Source organism: Carassius auratus, chromosome 27 (assembly GCF_003368295.1).
Source record: "Carassius auratus strain Wakin chromosome 27, ASM336829v1, whole genome shotgun sequence".
Taxonomy (NCBI): Eukaryota; Metazoa; Chordata; class Actinopteri; order Cypriniformes; family Cyprinidae; genus Carassius; species Carassius auratus.
The window spans coordinates 9,589,789-9,605,822 of NC_039269.1; the positions used below are offsets into that span (position 1 = coordinate 9,589,789).

General features: G+C 37.3%; 2 pseudogenes; one reads left to right on the plus strand and one right to left on the minus strand.

The window, feature by feature from the left end:
• Window positions 1–344, plus strand: part of LOC113046267 (prolyl 4-hydroxylase subunit alpha-1-like) — a 4,595-nt pseudogene extending 4,251 nt beyond the window's left edge.
• Window positions 240–16,034, minus strand: part of LOC113045388 (partitioning defective 3 homolog) — a 39,327-nt pseudogene continuing 23,532 nt past the window's right edge.

Here is a 16,034-nt window from a genome sequence, read left to right on the forward strand (position 1 = left end):
CCCTCAATTCTGAAACCAAACGTGCACACAGTGCAACCTAAGACGGAACTTAAAATACTCCACCAGGGTTATCAAAGAGAGTCAATTCAGTTCAATTGGATTTATGCCTTTGATATGAATTTGAAAAGTGACCCAATTTAACCTGAATTGACCCTTTTCGAACTGAGGTAAAATGATGTTTTCAAAAATGGGGTAAAAAAGGTAACTGAAATAAACAGTCCAACATAAAAAGTCCTCTTTATAGAGCTCTCATTGAAATGCAAATGGAAACAGTGTGTGAGGAAAATTTGAAATTGGAAAACTTAACCTTGACTCACACACCACTAGTCAAACAAGCGTGGTGAGACTCTAAATGTCAGAGATGTTGTGCGCTATAGAGATGGACAGTTTTATGAAGACATTAGCAGGAGGATTTCACACCGAGACACTGACTGTCACTCAAACACACGCAGAGACACAGACAGTTCCTCACCATCTCTCTGGGTAGAAAAGCCTCCTCCTGTCTCAGTACCAGAAGAGTCACAGTTCCACCCATGGGCGTCGCCCTCAGCAGAGAAACCGCCTCCTCCTGACCACGCCCATTAAGATCCACCCCATTGACCTGTAGCACCCACAACATCACTCGTTTGGACTATATTTATATTTATATTTTATTTATTTATTTTCATCATTAAAAATAAAATAAAATGTATTTATTTTCTTTTCACCTCTAGCAATCTATCCCCTGCTTTCAGTCTCCCGTCCTGAATGGCAGCTCCTCTTGCAAGAATGTTTCTTCACGTAAATAGGGGCGGAGCCTCCAAGAGGGACATCCTCTTGACGTGATGCTGAACCCGAGACCTTCAGGCCCTGACAGACACAGAGAACACAGTTACAAGACAGACTTAAGGATATATACACCCATCCATTTCAACCCGAGAAACTGGTGTTGTATGATGAAAACCCTGTTAAATGGCAATTGACAGATCTGACGCTGCATAACACATGTCTGCTGGTATGATGTCACTTATTGATAAGCCAAATGATTGGGGGTGGGGGGATAATATAAAATAAAGATGTAACTAAATTCATTACAAATTAATTAATTAAAAAATAAATTCATTAATTTAAAAATTTATATTTAAAATAAATAAATTGATCTTGAAAAAAAGATGCTAAAAACTTAATTCCTTAATTTGTAAACTGGTTGACAAAAAGCGATAAAAGTTAACATAACTCCTTGTGTTACCATGAATAAAAAATGAACATACTTCTACAGGATTTACTTATCTTAGTTAATATTAATTTCAACGTTTATTAATGCATTATAAAATCTAAAGTTGTGTTTGTTAAAATTAGTTAATGCACTGTGAGCTAACAAGAACTATCAATGAACTACTGTATTTTTATTAACTAACGTTAACAAAGAAGATGAATTAATGTATTTATTGTTACCGTATTTTCCAGACTATAAGTCACCACTTTTTTCACAGTTTGGCTGGTCCTGCGACTTATAGTCAGGTGCAACTTATTTATCAAAATTAATTTGACATGAACCGAGAGAAATGAACCAAGAGAAAACATTTCCCTCTACAGCCGTGAGAGGGCGCTCTATGCTGCTCACTGCTCCTGTAGTCTACACTGAAAAACATAGAGCGCCCTCTGCGGCTGTAGATGGTAATGTTTCTCTTGGTTCTTGGTTCAAAATAAATGCAACTTATAGTCCAGTGCAACTTATATATGTTTTTTTTCCTCATCATGACGTATTTTTGGACTGGTGCGACTTATACTCAGGTGCGACTTATAGTCCGAAAAATACGGTAATTAATACATTAAGTAATGTTGACAAATGACACCTTATTGTAGAGCGTTACCATAAATGCAAAATAAACTTTAAAAAAATATATATTATTGACATTTTATATTATTACAAATATTATATTTATAAAACAAATTTATGATTTTGTTATTAATGTATCACCTCTGTTTTTGGAAACAGTATTTTTTATTATATCATATTATATTACATTATATTATATTATATATTTTTACATCTATTTGTATTATATTTGATCTGTAACCTGTACCATTCTGCTACATAATATTTCAGTGTCAGTTCCATACTTAAAATCTGAGTATATTTGAAAGGACTATAGTTTAAATGCATTTAGCGCTCTAGTTTTTTTTCTAGTGTTTTCGAGTCTGCTTTCTGTGTCGAATTTGTCTCTGCTTGCACGTGAGTGACATCAAAAGCTTGTGGCTTAGAGAAACATCAGGCTACAGCTTGTTGATGGAGACTACAGGACTGGAACAGAAGCCACCTGGACTACATGGGTCTGAAGGCAACACAAGATCACGACCTATCGACCCAACAGACTGGGCTTAAACCTTCCGAGGTGCAGAAACTGGAGGCTGTGTGAGAAGGCTGAGATAAGTGCATCTGAGCATGAGAGACAGAGAGTGAGAAAGAGAAAGTGGCCCCATAGGTTGAATTCAGTCACACTTTTCAAAAAGAACACTGCGAGCTTTCCTATATGTGTGCGATGTGCAACTCGGGTCCAATAAAACACTGAGAGAATCAGACAGCCGTATGGAAACACATCACACTGACACGCGGTGCTGCCTAGCAACGCTCCCTGAACCGCTGTTCTGTAACCTCACCGCCACCCTGTGCACCCGCTGGGCCACCTGTCCACACACAGGTGCCAAGACTTGTGCCAACCGTTGTCAATCATTTCACATCTCACACCTTTACAGCAGGGACACACACAAACAGGAAGGAGCTGTTGGCAGTTAACAGAGCAACATTCTCCCAGCTGAATCAGTGCAGCAGACTCTGCAGGATGGGAAATATGCTCCGCAATAGACATCTGGATTCATTAGCACAGCCTTAATCATAAACAGGGCAGAAACCATATTTTAACACAGCCACATTGCACATTAAATATTTTTAATAAAAACAACAACAAACAAACATAAGTTATTAAGAAAAGGAAAACTAACCTGCATTAAAACATTACAATAAAATTTTTTTTTTCATTTTATTTTATTTGTTAAAAGAGCTTTTACAAGTTAATTTAGTACAATTAGTTATATTAAAATGCGTAACCCACTAAAATATAAAAATGTGAGTGGTTAATAGTGGAGGAGGGGAGTGACCAGATGTGCAGCTGAGGACTGAGCTGAAAGATTGCAAAAAAATCGAAAAATGAATTGATAGATCCCGTCGACACAGTTTTGATCGTTACAATGATCGAAGTTGATCGCTACAAATGTGTTAAAATTGTAATGCCTAAATATTAATATTTGCAGCAATCAACCAGCATAACGTGCATTTTTTTACCAAGTGACAGCCGTTTATTATAAATTTTCAGAAAGCAACAGGACCCTTTTAGTGATACCTTTTCTAAGCTGGATTCCAAGTCTCCGCCCAACTTTTTTGGTGAAGCCGGGTGTGGGGGCGGGGCTTAATCCTCTTTGGGGAGAGGAGGTGTGACCTGATGGAGGTTTCCCTGATTGGCCAACAGGATGATGAATGGGAGAGCTGGCGTCCAAATGGTTATTTGGTGGGTGTGGCCTGTGCTGTGCCATTCGGTGAGCGACATGATCCAGACCAACGGGGTCATTGGTGAGGGAGTCAGGGCTGAAACGTCCAGAAAGGTCAATGTTTGCTCTGGGGTTGTGTTCATTATGGGATATCTGCTCATACTGGGATCTCATGGTGGATGGTACCACATGGAATAGGATGACGGGAGAACGCATCGACTGACGAAACATGTTCTGAGCTCTGAGAAAAAAAACAAGAACACACAAACATTTAGGTTTATGAAACAAAACCTTACAATTAATTTTCAGCATTAAAAATGTATTTAATTTTATATATAATAAATATATATAGTGTTTATTTTTACATTTTTTGTGAGAGTGGATGGGTTTTAATCAGACACACAGCTAAACAGAAAATATAGGAGGCTCAATTAATGTCAGAAAAAAAAGAAGAAAGATGGACAGGATAGGTGAACAGATGGAAGGATGAACGATTGAACAAATGTGAAGTTGGATGGATAAATGGATGAACAGATGGAAGGATGAATGAAATGAATGGATGAATGGACAAATGGATTGATGAACGAATAGATGGACATCTAGATGAATGGGACTGATAGATGAACATCAATGGATGGATCGATGAACAGATATGGATGGATAGATGCACAAATGGATAGACAGATGGATGAATGGATGGATGTGTGGATGAACAGGACTGGTAGATAAATGTCGACGGATGAATGGATGGATGGATGAACCTAAATGGATGGATGGATGAATGTATAGATGAAAATAAATGGATTAATGGATGTGTGGAAAAACAGGACTGATTGTCAATGGATGGATAAATGAATGTAATTGGATGGATGGATGGATGGATGCAAATGAATGGATGATGGATGAATAAAGGATGAACGGATAAACCTAAATTGATGAATGGATGTGTGGATAAACAGGACTGACAGATGAATATCAATGGATTGATGGATAACAATAAACTTATGGATGGATGGATAGATCAATGAGGATGGATAGATCCATGTAAATGGATAGCTGGATGAATGGATGGGTGAATAAATGATGACTGAGATGGATGGATGAATGGAAGGACGGATGGATGGATGAATAGATGGAGGAACAAACAAATGAGCAGAACAAATGAATAGATGACAGGAGAGTAAGGAATTGAAGGGACAACAAGCACTCTGTAGACATCAGATGTCAAAGGTCAGAGGTCAGGTCTTACTGCTCAAATCTGACATTCCGCAGGTCTCCATTGTTGATCCGAATGATGCAGTCATTCTCCTGAAACAAACCCTGGACATCAGCCTTCCCTCCACGCTCCAAACGCTTCACCAGCAGACCCAACGTCCTGCAGCACACACACACACACACACTTGATCTAAAGATTTCTGAGATTTATTATATATTTAATCATAAGCGTCATCCATTTGAAATGAAACATTAATTTGATTGATATCGAATTTAAAGAACTTGAAACTAATGCAGCATCATAAAGCACTTCTGAACGAAAGCTAATTCTTCAAAAAAAATTATGTTCTCCATCTTTATAACTCTGCGTCCTGTTGCTGTTGCAGCTCGCCGCCCGGAGAGAGATGCAGCTCACAGATATAAAGCTGCTTTTAGCTAGATTAGTTTGCCTGGTGACCGCTCACATACAGATGCTGTTTAGATACTCTATCTCTTCTGGACAGACTCTTATGGACTCTCTGGAGAGGAGTCACACAAACATTTAGTCAATCTCAAATCAAACACTGATCTCTCAGATCATCAGCTGATGCAGAGGACAGACTTTCAAGTAAACTAAAGCAGAGATCTTGCTGGGTTCAGAATATGTCATGAACCAAAATAAAGAATAAAATTAAATTTTAAATGCATCAATATTCGATTAAAAAACATTTGAGCTAAACATACACAAAATTTTTTGTTTAAATATGTTTTTGTTTTTAGCTGTGGTGATCATGAGCATGGTTTATGTTCAGTGGTTGCGTTTCCCAAGCTAAAAACAATTGATTTTATTTTACTTTTGGTCCTTTTACTGATATAATAATGGAGTTTGGTGGTTGTTACCTGCGGTCTCGTCCACTGAAAGGCACCACATGGATACCAAGAGGACCTCCATCATTGGACACTTCCACCAATTTCACGATATCACTGGAGGATCGAGGAGAAAAAAGAAAACAAACCATCAGAGAGAGTAAATAAACATGCTGTTCCATGTAAAGATGAATGGAGGCGGAGTAAAACAAAGTAGAGTGGAGTGAGAACATGCAAAGAGTCAGAATGATTCAGCTGACACACAAACTGCACTTTTGCATCTAGATAAACATTGTATTTGTTGGTCATGCATCTATAAAGACTAAAAAGTTTGTCTTAAATGTGTGCTAGCATTTAAGTCCTTATGTTTATCAAAGATTAACACAAAAACACTTATTTTGGCATCAATGCCATCACATCTAGAAAGTGACAGACAGAACTGTGAGAGACTCGAGCGAGAGTTTAGATGACAGTTTATGAGAGATTAATCCAAAACATTTCAATCTGATCTCAGCGTTTAGAAAAAAAGTCATATTTTACAATAAAACTCAAGAGCTGAAACGTTTCATTACCTGCAAATCAAACTGACAGCATGAAGGAGAGATTCGCATAAAATAAGAGATAAGATCACCGCTGCTGTCAGTCAGAGCATGTGTGTGTGTGTGTGTGTGTGTGTGCGTGGTACTTACTCCAACGATCTCACTCCCATGTGATCTAAACACGTATCCGCACGTCCCACTGGCTCAATCCTACCATTCTCCTCCTCATCCTGCAACAAGAAGAAAACCGCTTAACCCACAATGCATTGCACTCAACAAAAACCTGCAAGAAATACATTTGCAAGAATGCTACAAGAATGTAACATCAATAAATGACAAAAGAATCACAATGTATACATGACATGAAAGGACCTGGGTGAAGATTTCTGCAGGGAGATCTGAAGTTCTTCTTTTTCTAAACAGTTTGAAGGAATTCATTCTCCGTTTGTAGCGGAGCTGTTTCACCTGATACACCACGGATCAGGTGAGAGTTACACAAGAGCACATGCTCACTACTGTGTCACCTGATTATTTGAGTAGCACCACACAACCACTGACACACACACACACACACACATTAAAGTTTCAGTAGCCAACATGTCCTTGTTCTGCATCCATGACTACACTTATTTGTTCTTGCATACACTCTGCAAAACTTTGAAAGTAGTTTTCATCTAATGTAACTATTTTGTACCTAATCATACAATCTGTAATAAAAAAAGAAAAATGATACACACACACACACACACACACACATAATTCTAGATGCAAACACAAGACTGGACCTGAGACAGTTTACATGCATTTTTCAGCTCAAGGGAGCAGTGACGGAACAAAAAAGGGGAACAATGAAAGAAATAGAAAAAGAAAAAGAAAATAATAATAAAACACTAAAAGAAAAAATAAAGAAAAATGGGAAGAAAAAAAATAGACAAAATATCCAAACTACAAAAAAGAATAAGAAAATACATGAAAGGAAAAATAAATAAATAAAATAAACAAAAAGGAATACTATGAAAGAGAAAAAAGAAAAGAAAAAAACAACATGGAAAGAAATGAAATCAATAAAAAACAGAACTAGAAAAAAAGAGAAAAGAAAAAGAAAAGTGGGAAAAACAAAAAAGAGAAAAAAGAAAATGAAATGAAAAAGGTAAATGTAAAAAAAGCAAAGAAAGAAAATAGAGAGAATTAAATATAAAATTAAAAAAGAAAAGAAAAAAGTTACAAGGGAAAAAAGAATAAAAGAAAAGAAAAATAAATAAAGTAACAGAAAAAGCTGAAGAAAAATCTGTTTTTCCCTTTCTCAATGTTTTGATTAGTTTTTCCCTGAGTTGTTTCTCTATTACCCCTGTGGTTTCTAAGTCTCTCCATCTCTCTCTATCTAGGGCAGTTGGTCAATCACTCTTTTCCTCCGTGGCCAAGGGTTTTCAAAAGTGTAACACAGTGGAAAAAACAATGGAAGGAAGTGGAGAAAATAGCTGTGATACAAAATACACCCTCTACGGCAGACATAACCATCTCTCCTTATATAACAGCTGTCTAATATGACAAGAGTGTGTGTGTGTGTGTGTGTGTGTGTGTTTGACAGCGTAACTGAATCAGAACGACACCGCTGGCCTTCTGACAAAATCCAATGAATGATCAGAGACGGTTGCCAAACCATTGTCCTGCTCGGATCTGATCCAAACCTTTCTCTTGGCAAACGCATATTTCAACCAGCGATTGTTTTCCACAGTGACTGAGTAACCAAGCATTTGTCTGGGATTCTCCTGAACTGAAATGACTGACAGCGCAAAAAAGCAGAGCCTTGACATTCTGTTTCTACTGAACGCACATGGTTTCCCTCACTGAAGCTGCACATTAATACATGCTTTCATCAGCAAAGCCCAATGGGACAAATACACATTCACAGGATAAAGACCTCGTCCTAATTCAGTCAATTATTAGTTTATGCTCGAGCGTTACTCCTGCTCTTATTTAGGTGAGCCTCACTTCAACTTGCTGAGGTGTTGCTATGCATGACAAGAAATGGGGAAAGAAGCAACAAAGGAGCGTTTAGTCCATCACACTTTTCAATTATTAACTGGTTAAAGAAAAACAGACCGTCCTCCAGAAGAAGAGGGTGAGAATTACAGAGAAATATAGCCTTGGTCTATCTATCTATCTATCTATCTATCTATCTATCTATCTATTAGGGCTGCACGATATTGGGAAAAAATGACATTGCGATATTTTATTTTTCTGCGATATATATTGCGATATGAAATCAAATTTTTTCTTACAAACAAAAATGGGGTGAGCAGATTTACATTTTCATTTTGAATGATTTAAACATCGACACCATATGCGCGAGGGAGAGAGAGAGCAAGACAGCGTTCGTGTTGTTTGAAGCGCTCTCTCTCTCTCACGCTCTCTCTTTTGCGCTCGCACTCTCTCTCTCGCACTCTTCGCGAATCACAATCGTCAAGGGCTGGGGAGCGGCGTACATCGCGATATCAATGCTTAAACGACATATCATGCAGCCCTACTATCTATCTATCTATCTATCTATCTATCTATCTATCCATCCATCCATCCATCCACCTCTGCCCATCTACCTAGCCGTCTATCTATGTGAGGTTTGCCTGTACAGCACCTCCACGCTGGCCTCCGTTACATATACAGTGACAAGTACGTATTATAAGAGAGAGAAATATGAACAATATGCCTAGAATATAGTCTAACAGACAACAAAAGACATTTAGACAATTTTTGGTGAATTAAAAGCCGGCAGTAATGTAACTGATATTAAAACATCATTACAGAAGCTAGCATTTATTCAAGAGAAAAGAAAGTTAAATTAAATAAGCAGTTAACTTGAGCAAAAACATTCCACAGTGTCAATGATGCCAGTTAATATGTTCTAAAAAGGCTATTTCAAAATATTGCATTAACATCAAGGGCAATTACATAGTGGTTAACTTGTGATTTTATTTTATTTTTTTACTCCTCTTTGAGTCGCTTCCTGCCTTGTGCCCCTGATCATTTTATTTTTTTTACTCAATTTTTAGAAATGATCCTTTCAGAGCACAGAAATGGCAGAACTGCATGCACCACGCATAATTAATAGGGGTGTAACGATACGCGTATTCGTATTGAACCGTTCGGTACGACGCTTTCGGTTCGGTACGCGGTACGCATTATGTATACCGAACGGTTCGTTGGAGTAATTAATTATATTTGAAAAAAAAAAAAAAAGAGAGAGAAAGAAATATAATGAAATGCGTTCAACAAGGTAGCCCAATAACCCAAACAACGTAACAGGCAACGCCCCTGACACTCCCGAAGAAGAAAAAAACACCATCTTATATGTTTATGTTAGGCTACTCAGCAGGCGCTCGCTCACTCAGTACGCGCTGAAGGCTCGTTGCAAAATAGCCAATGCGTTTAACAGACTAGAAATGAGAAGATCCTCCAATAACCAACAGGTCTGGTGTTTGGGTGCACTTTGGATTCCCTTTAAGCTATAATGGTGATGGCAAGAGAGTGGTGGATAAAAAAACAACGGTATGTCGCATCTGCAACATGACAGGGTACACCAGCGGGATTACAAAAAAAAAAAAAAAAAAACAGCGGGAATATCTGGGATATATGCGTCAGTACTATCTGGGAAAAGACGAAAAAAAGGAGAAACATGCACGCAGCAAACTATCCCTGCAGCATTTAGACACTATAGCTTACAGGGAATCCAACCCAAACACCAGACCTGTTGGTTATTTTAGGATCTTATATTTCTGGTCTGTTAAATGCATTAGACATTTTGCAACGAGCCTTCAGCGCGTGCTGAGTGAGCGAGCGCCTTAGGGGCCGTTCACATATCGTGCCTAAAAACGCATGGAAAACGCTAAGCGCGTCTTTCTCATGAGGCGTCTGTCTTTGCTAAGCAACAATGACGTGCTCTCTCCATGAGACGTGGAAATTTCAGCGAAGGATAAATGGATTTGCAGCTCTAAAAATCGCTTGCAGTAGCTCTGCTACTGAATTTATTTCAAAATTGCAATCCATATACAACTATGATCAGCTGTTCCTTCATCTTGGCTGAGCTCTCAACGTTGTTACGGGAAAGGATGAAGCTGATTGGTTGGTTCTTGTCACATGACCCGCGGTGCGCTTGCGGCATTCTGAAAACTTGAGATGTTTTTACATTTTGCTGTATCTAAAACGTATCGAACCGAACCGAACCGAACCGTGACATCAGTGTATCGTATCGAACCGAACCGTGAATTTTGTGAACCGTTACACCCCTAATAATTAAGGCATTTTGATGATGTATTATAATTAAGTCATGATGCAGAAAGTGTTTAAATTAGTTTAACATGACGTTGTCAAATCGTATGATTTTTCATTGATGTTAATTTTATTTGAGTCTTTATCAAACTATCCATCCATCCATCCACTTGTCTTTTCATGTACCATGTACCATCTATCTATCCATTTACTCGTATATATGCCCACCTACTTGTCTGTCTTTCTGTCTGGCTACCTACCTATCCATCCATCAGTCTGTCCATATGTTCATCTATCAGCTCCACACTTAGTAGACTGACAAAGTGAATATGTATAAAAGAATAAGGGAATACTGAAGAGAAAAACTGATAACTGCGATAAAACTGACCTACAGCAGCACCTACTGGAGAGAAACTAAGAGAAAAAAAGAGAAATCTATATATAGTCTTATCTCATTAGCAGTCTAAAGCTGAGAGTGATTTATAATCGCTGTTTTACCTTTATGATTAATTACAGACACACACACACACACACACACACACTCCCCTCCTCCACACCAGCTCTCCCTCTCTCTGGATCTTCTCTCTGATACACCACACATCTCTTCTCTCTCTAGATACTGAATGCAACTGATTTCACTATTCTTCGATTCCAGTCAAGAAAACACAATATAACACAAATACACTAAGTTTATTAGCATCATTCAGACCACATACACAACCCTTCTTATAAACAGTACAGTAGTAGTAAGAGTCATGGCATGTTTCTTTAATAAAGATTTTTTTTTTTAGATATTTCTGTTTTTAAGCATACATTTTAATGTACATAAGGCATTGAGCTACAAATAGTTTTGGGGTAAGGACTCACACTGTAAAGAATCAGTGTGCTGTGCCTTCAAGAAACATCCCCTTTACATGTCAAGCGAACAACAATGCTTTGATCTGCTAAGACTGTGGTTTTGCTGTCAAGTCCAATAAAGTTTTCAAGTGTGCCATCCTTTAATAGCAGCCTTTTTACAAAGTCTGCATTCCATGGTGACATATTCACGAAAGAATCTACACTGAAACATGTGCATTAACTTGTAAAAAAAATGTACACAATTAAGCTGTTCTTTCCTAACACTGGGATCTTTCTGAAGGAAATGGAGAGCAGCAGGCACCACAAACAGCTAGAAACGGCGAAGTTTGATGCACTTTCACACATTTTACTGTTATTTTCTCTGGTTTAGCAATAATAGGATTTATCCAGCTTTCCACTGATTACTCAACCATGACTGGCCCAGCCAAGTATCTTTTGTCCAAGTAGACTACAATGAAGATTTTTTTGTTTATGTACTTATCCATCTTACGTCAGAAAAGTGTAGATGTTCAATGAATAATTTTTACAGCCTGGTTTCAATAAATGCTCTTTCTGTACTTGGCAGAACATTTTGAAATGTTGATTTCTTAAGAAACATGACGCTTAACATAAGGGTTGCACAATTGATAGAAATAAAACCAAATGGCTTAGTGTGAATTTTAAATCACAAAGACTGCAATTTAGTTTTTATATAGTGATTTAGAGATACACAGCCCTACTTAAACAGCAATATATACATATGAAGATCTAAGTCATTACAGTCCCAACCTGTTCATGTCGCTCCAGCCAGTGGTCCACCATAGGATGATTGGCGCTGAGTGAGGAACGGGCCTTTTCACGCTGAAACTCTTTCTGATTTGACCGCTGCCCTGCATCACGAGGAAGACTACGATATGTGTCGACACCTCTGCCCTGAAGAGAAAAAAAGGTTTTTTTTTTTTACACTGTTAACTCTTTAGTTATAATGATAATAATTATTCATATGCACATTAATGGTCAGATCACAATTTAATATAACAGTAAGCCACCATGAATCCCAAATATATTTTTGGTCTGTGAGGCAACTGTGCTGATGGATAAGAACTATAAATCAAAGCCTCATACTACAAAGGAATAACCAAGATGAGAGAGAGTGAGAGAGAGCGTGAAAGAGTGAGCAAAATCCATAACGCACTGTCTGGAGAGTTTAAAGACTAGCATTGAAGTAAGCATTACTCTGCTAGAAGAGAACAGACTGAGAAATGATGGTCACATCAGCAAATGCATTAAATGAACTCCCACACACACACACAATACATTTAACACACAAACAGCAGTGCAACATTCTCTCCAATCACTCGGCTTTGTTTATTGAGCTCTAACTGTGAGATGGGGGGTTGTGAACCATTCAGAAATGACAGTAAATGTTCATAGATATGTCATGGAGGGTGACCTTTTATCGTGGCACTGGTTTTGGAAGTATTTTGTCCCTAATCATCCTTCTCATAGGGGTTTTCAAAAAGGTTTTTTTTATTTATTTATTTTTTTTTTTTTTTTGAAGAGCAAGAAGCTATGAATCAACAGTGAGTTGCAAAATCCCAAAATTTTACTTGAAGCAAAAATGATTTAGAAAATAGGACAAAAATGGGAGAAAGTGTACTTAACTTTAATGAGGAAAAAGACAATACCATCAAACACTATAAATGTTTTAATCAGATGAAAAAAAAAACTATGGAGAAATAGTTAAAGTTATTAGTTTAAATTACATTTATATGGAAATAATATATTTTAAGTGTATTGCAAAATATGCAAATATTATTAGACTCAATTTTCTGTAGAGCTTCATGGGAGTTTGTATTCCACGCTGAGCTCTTTTGGTTATGTTATTTATTAAAATATTTCTTGAAATAATGCAAACTGATGGCTTCAACAAAAGCATATACCATTGATTAACAACCTTGGAAATCACAAATGCTGTGTCTTACATAGGTTTAAAAGTTAGGGTTAAAAATCTATTTGCCTTTTGCAAAAACTTATCTACTTAATACCATTTTTTTTAATCTTATTTTTAATGGAAATTGACAATATATTTCTCAATTTGTTAGACATAACTGAATGTTATCCAATACTATATTAGTTATCTATTTTCACATTGTACATATAATAGTCCTCACATAAAGACTCATGTATGTTTTTCCCCGGTTTGGATTTGCCAAGCCAACATCAAAGTTTGTTCACTAACTTTACCTTATAGAAAATGAATAAAATTTTGACTTCCAGAACCTGCACTCGATAAGCATCAGAGTAGGCCATTACATATGTATGAATTTCTAAATGAATTTCAGAACATAAAAGAAGATATTTTGAAGAATGTTTCATTTTATTTAATGAAAGTCAATGAGTTGCAAAATAACACATAATTGTAAAGACAATTTAAGGTCAAAATAGCTTCTTTTGAAGAATAATTAAAGTCCTATAGGTTTTGGAATTACATGAGGTTGAGTAAATTATGACAGAATTATAATTTTGGGTGAAATATCCTTTTAAGTCATGTATGTTAATCCACTACAAAGGTCTGGAGATTTACAGCAGCTTCATACCTTCCTCTCCAGACTGTTTGTGTCAGTGGAGAAACGTGGTTTCAGGAAGCCGGCAGTTGTGGTCCATCGTGTGGGATTTTTTCTGGAAGGTTCTTCGGGTTGCGAACCAGGCTCAGAGAGAGACATCGCTGTCAGGTTCACCAGTGCTGGATCGCTACTGCGACGAACATGCAAAGGCATGTCTGTGTGAAACAGAAAGACCAATGAGTGGCACAAAAGACCAAAAATTCCACAGAAGTGGCATATTTCAAACTTTCAAAGACCCAGACAACTTTATTAGAGTCTCTTTATTTATCTCTTACTGGTTCGAAGCGTGGATGTGGTGACCTCTATCTCGCTCTGGGGCAGGTATGGTTGGAAGGCAGATGGCTCTCCAGAGAATAGTTCAGGTGACTGGGTGCCCGTTGAACTCGCACTGGTCCCGTCACCTCCGACATGAGGCTCTTGTTCGTCAAACACTGCCACCAACTGAAATGAGAAACAGAGACAGAAAGAGGTGTTTACATTTAAAAGAGTGAAAACGTAAAGTAGGACAGCGTCTACCCTGAGTTCTAGTTGACTGAATGCTCACTTGTTTCAGTTTGCCACTACATTTCAATGCATAACATTTAATGCCTTCTGTTTTGGCAATTCTGCAGATTTTTATATAATGCTGTGTTGCTGGCTAACATGGATGAGGTTTGGTCAAAATAGTAAAAATGGCTTGTAAAATACCATTGTTTTCCAACCTGTTACAGCTGTATAATTTATAGTTTGCTGCAAAGTTTCTTTTCATTTTTTTCCTTCTTGTCTAACAATTAAAATATATATTTGTAATTGTTTTAAATAGTTTAATCATTTATTAATCTAATTCTTGTTTGTTAATGATATATTAGATTTATTGTAAATTTGAATATTAACCTATGTTAATAAATGACATACATGATAAAGTGTTGTAAAATAAACTATACAATAAATACAAATAAAAACTACTGATAAAATGTTTGGGGTCTGACTTTTTTTTTTTTTGGGGGGGGGGGTATTTTATAAAATAAGAAAATATATTTCAAATAAAGCTTTCTATTCATCAAATAATCTTGAAAAAAAAATTCTTAGAAATAAGAAATTATTCTTAAATGACCAAATCAGCCTATCAGAATGATGCTGAAAATTCAGCTTTGCCATCACAAAAATAAATTACATTGTTAAATATTAAAATAGATACTACATTTGCCAAAATACAATATGGCCTGATATGAAGAAATTATTGTGACACTCATTTGGCACTCATAACATACAATCTGACCAGTGCCAACAATCATAAAAGACAAGAAAAATCACCTACACCCAGTTTTTCACTTGATTATTCCTTGGAAACTCTGAAACATAGCTACTCCTGTGTACAAAGAGTCATGTAGCTTTATGAAGTCTGTAGAGAGCTTGAGCGTGTGTGTGGTGTCCTCATTTAGAGCAGGACGCTCTCATCACTGTGTCCCTCAAGACACTAGTGTATTTGGGACAGAAGGCAACATCTTATGCTACAAAGTGAACATCTGCTCTCAATTATGCGCGTGTGTGTGTCAACATGAATGATAACACTTGAGGCACTGGTTCAGTGGGTGGGCTGTAATGGTTGGACACACTCAGTGCATTTGAGGCTTGGACAGACTGAAGGAGATTTGGACCAATCACAGAAGCACTGCTGAAGGGCACACTACCCAGAATCCACATGGATGGAGGCTTTCATGAGTGTGTTTTGCAACCCACAATCCTGGACGTGTGAAATAAAACACTGAAATGTGTATGTGTGACCCTTCTGCATTTCTTAAAATGATTATGTCTGTTAGAAAATGACTGATGATGGCTGTTTTGTATATAATTTTATGAAGAAGAACAGTGTGGATTATCTCAAACATGATGGGTCTGAAATCATTCTCATGGGAACGGACATGTACGCAACTATTTAAGTGTGTTTGTATAATACAAGTTTAAAACTTGGCATTGTTAGAATAACATGACCAGTGAGGCTTTCAGTGTTTCACATCACAGCAGATCTTCAGAGTGCAGCCAGAGATTCAGCTCTGACTGTTCAGAAAACACACACACACGCACATACACAGAAACCTATTTACCTGCGAGACAGATTCCCATGAGAAAGATCTGCTCTTAGCCCACACTAAATCTCTCTCTTTCCCTCTCTCTCTCTCTCTCTCTCTCTCTCTCTCTC